The 4,053-nt window shown below is 44.3% G+C and overlaps 1 long non-coding RNA gene across 2 annotated transcripts; it reads right to left on the bottom strand.

The window, feature by feature from the left end:
- Nucleotides 1-1,526: 1,526 nt before the first annotated feature.
- Nucleotides 1,527-3,378, bottom strand: LOC127008143 (uncharacterized). 2 transcript variants are annotated; one of them, XR_007760833.1, is made up of 3 exons: nucleotides 3,233-3,378; nucleotides 2,182-2,842; nucleotides 1,527-2,119 (listed from the first exon to the last, which is right to left on the bottom strand). It is a non-coding gene; the product is annotated as an uncharacterized LOC127008143 (long non-coding RNA). The 2 variants fall into 2 exon arrangements; XR_007760832.1 differs by having other exon boundaries at nucleotides 1,527-2,842.
- Between the last annotated feature and the right edge of the window lie 675 nt (nucleotides 3,379-4,053).

Genomic DNA, 4,053 nt, shown 5'->3' with positions numbered 1-4,053 from the left:
TCTTTTACCCTCCTTCTCTTTCTTTCCTTTCTCCTCTTCTTTTCCTTTCTTCCATGCCATTGAGTCTTATTTTATTTTTATTTTTCTTGTCTACTTTTCTTTCATTCCTTCATTTCTTCCTTTCATTCATTTTCTTTTACCTTAATTTTCTTTCCCTTTTCTCTCATCTTTTCCTTCCATTCATATCAATCCTTTAATTATTTTGTCTTTTTCCCTTTTTTTCTTTACTTTCTTCCATCCCTATCATCCCTATCATTCTTATATATCCATTATTTTTTCTTCTTTTACGTCTCCCTTTTTCCCTTCACTCCCTTTCTTTTTTTTCTTTTCTTTCCCTCCTCTCATACCTCTCCACATTTTTACTCCATTCCTTTCATTTCTTTGATGAGAACATAAGAACATAAGAACGTAAGGAGTCTGCAAGAGGACGGTTCCTCTATACAAGGCAGCTCCTGTAATCCTAACCCCACCTTACCTCACTATCCATGAATTTATCCAACCTCTTCTTGAATGTATCTGTATTATTGGCTCCCACCACATGACTGCTAAGCCTGTTCCTTTCATCCACAACCCTATTGGTAAACCAATTCTTACCTATGTCTTTGCTGAATCTGAATTTGTTTAACTTAAAACCATTGCTACGTGTCCTACCTGGCTCTTTTAATACCAAAATCTTATTGACATCCCCTTTATTAAAGCCCTTCATCCATTTATAGCCTTCGATCAGGTCTCCTCGCAACCTTCGCCTTTCTAGAGAGTGTAGATTTAGCTGCTTCAGTCTGTCCTCATAAAGCAAGTTTCTCACCCCTTGAATAATTTTTATCATCCTTCTCTGTACAAATTCTAACATTTTGATATCCATTCTATAGTAGGGTGACCAGAACTGAACCGCGTAATTGAGACGAGGTCTAACTAGTGATGACTTCAGCGCTCCTATTGCTTAGTTAGTTCAATAGTTAATGGATGAGTCTCTTTCTAGTATTTTGTGCTTTTATCATTTTTTGCTGTTATATATCCATATTTGGTGTGTTTACATTTTTTTTTTCGGCTGTTTTTATATGATCCATTTTGTGGTGTTCTGTTGTGGTCTGGATGAGCGTCTTTCTCACCACAAAACCCATAATCTGGTTGATGTTGATGTTAGGGGCGAAAAGCGGATGATGTGTGTTTGTATTTTATTATATATACATGTATATTTAATTTTACTCTATTTTACGTATTTATTCATTTGATTAATTGTTTTATTTGTTTATTTTATTTTATTTTTTATTAATATTATTTTGTTTATTTTATTTCTTCTTGGTTTTTCTTTTTCTTTTCATTTTCGTTTTTCTGTCCTTTTTTTCTTTTTTACATAATTTTATTGCTATTCTTTTTCTTGCTATTGGTTTTCTTTCTTCGATGTTTTTCTTCTCTTCTATATCATCCTTTGCTGGTGTTCTTCGTTGGGCTGGGTGAGCCTCTTTCCTCCCAGAAGAGACCCACCCATAATTTTGGTGATGTTGATTTTAGGGTCGAAAGGTGGATGGTGTCTTTTTTTTTCTTGACGTTGTTTCTATATTTTTATTATTTTCCTTTTCTTGGTGTTTTGTTTTTACGTTATTTTCTGTGCGTTCTTATTACATTATTTTCCGTTCTTTTTATACCATCCATTTTTTGGTCTTCTGTTTCAATCTGGATGATGCGCGTGTATCTTATGCTTTTCATAATGTTGTTTTCTTAACTATCCTTTTTTCGGAGTTCCATCTTATATCATCTTTTTTTGTCCGGTTCTGATTTCATATTCTTCTTTTCGTGTGTTCGCTTTTATTATCCATTTTTTGTTGATTCCCCTTGGTGGATTGTCTACGACGCCTATAACGAGTCCCACCTGCCCGGCTGGTTGGTTGTGTGTGTGTGTGTGTGTGTGTGTGTGTGTTGGTTGGTTGGTTTGAATTCGGAGTTTTCCTTCTCCTAGGAGGACTTCCTACCACGGCTAACGACCCCCTCCTGCCCGGGTTTGTGGTCAGAGTTATCCTTCTCCTAGGTGAACTGCCTCACGGCTAACGATCTCCACCATTCCGGGTTTGTAATCGGAGTTTGCTCTCCTAGGTGAACTGCTTACGCTAACGACCTCCACCTACCGGGTTTGTAATCGGAGTTTGCTCTCCTAGGTGGACTGCTTACGCTAACGACCTCCACCTGCCGGGTTTGTAATCGGAGTTTGCTCTCCTAGGTGAACTGCTTACGCTAACGACCTCCACCTGCCGGGTTTGTAATCGGAGTTTGCTCTCCTAGGTGAACTGCTTACGCTAACGACCTCCACCTGCCGGGTTTGTGATCGGAGTTTGCTCTCCTAGGTGAATTGCTCACGCTAACGACCTCCACCTGCCGGGTTTGTGATCGGAGTTTGCTCTCCTAGGTGAATTGCTCACGCTAACGACCTCCACCTGCCCGTGTTTATGATCGGAGTTGTCCCTCTCCTAGGCAGATTGCCTACCACGGCTAACGAGCTCCACCTGCCCGGGTTTGTTGTTCGGAGTTGTCCCTCTCCTAGGTGAATTGCCTACCACGGCTAACGAGCTCCACCTCCCCGGGCTTTTTGTTCGGAGTTTGCTCTCCTAGGTGTATCGCCTATGACGGCTCACGAGCCCAACCTGTCCGGGTTTTTTGTTCGGAGTTTGCTCTCCTAGGTGTATTGCCTATGACGGCTCACGAGCCCAACCTGTCCGGGTTTTTTGTTCGGAGTTTGCTCTCCTAGGTGTATTGCCTATGACGGCTCACGAGCCCAACCTGCCCGGGTTTGTTGTTCGGAGTTGTCCCTCTCCTAGGCAGATTGCCTACCACGGCTAACGACCTCCACCTGCCCTGGTTTGTAATCAGAGTTTGCTCTCCTAGGTGAACTGCTTTCGCTAACGACCTCCACCTGCCCGGGTTTGAAATCGGAGTTTGCTCTCCTAGGTGAACTGCTTTCGCTAACGACCTCCACCTGCCCGGGTTTGAAATCGGAGTTTGCTCTCCTAGGTGAACTGCTTTCGCTAACGACCTCCACCTGCCCGGGTTTGAAATCGGAGTTTGCTCTCCTAGGTGAACTGCTCACGCTTACGACCTCCACCTATCCGGGTTTATTGTTCGGAGTTTGCTCTCCTAGGTGTATTGCCTATGACGGCTCACGAGCCCAACCTGCCCGGGTTTGTTGTTCGGAGTTGTCCCTCTCCTAGGCAGATTGCCTACCACGGCTAACGACCTCCACCTGCCCGGGTTTGTAATCAGAGTTTGCTCTCCTAGGTGAACTGCTTTCGCTAACGACCTCCACCTGCCCGGGTTTGAAATCGGAGTTTGCTCTCCTAGGTGAACTGCTTTCGCTAACGACCTCCACCTGCCCGGGTTTGAAATCGGAGTTTGCTCTCCTAGGTGAACTGCTTTCGCTAACGACCTCCACCTGCCCGGGTTTGAAATCGGAGTTTGCTCTCCTAGGTGAACTGCTCACGCTAACGACCTCCACCTATCCGGGTTTATTGTTCGGAGTTTGCTCTCCTGGGCGAATTACCTACCAAGGCTAACGAGCCTCACCTGCCCGGGTATGTTGTTCGGAGTTTGCTCTCCTAGATGGACTGCCTACCACGGCTAACGAGCCCCATCCACCCGTGCAGATCTCCGGTACCTCCGCGGACGCCCAAGGGAACACCAAGGCGCCCTTCGGGGAGCCCTCCAGTACTGCCACGCTCGCCAGCGAGACCTTGGGCTCGCTGGCGCTCCTTATCCCCGCCGAGGCTCGCGGGGGGGGAATGCAAGAACTCGCTTCTTAAAACTACCAGACTGGATTATGAAATTAATCGTAAATGCTGTGAATGCGCTGCTCACCTTGTTTATCGTTTCTGAGATGGAAAGTCGAAGGGCCTCGGGAACGCGCACAGAATATCCAAAAACTTCCCCGTTTCCCTCTTTCTTTCTTACTTCCCATATTTCTTTTTTATTATATGTTCCTTATCTTTACTTGTCTGTTTTACTATTCATTTATTTATTATTTCGCTCTTATCAAATAGATAATTGAGTGGAAAATGTCAGGAGGGG

Source organism: Eriocheir sinensis, chromosome 37, assembly GCF_024679095.1.
Source record: "Eriocheir sinensis breed Jianghai 21 chromosome 37, ASM2467909v1, whole genome shotgun sequence".
In the NCBI taxonomy this organism is placed as follows: Eukaryota; Metazoa; Arthropoda; class Malacostraca; order Decapoda; family Varunidae; genus Eriocheir; species Eriocheir sinensis.
This window is presented reverse-complemented; position numbering and strand designations above follow the sequence as displayed.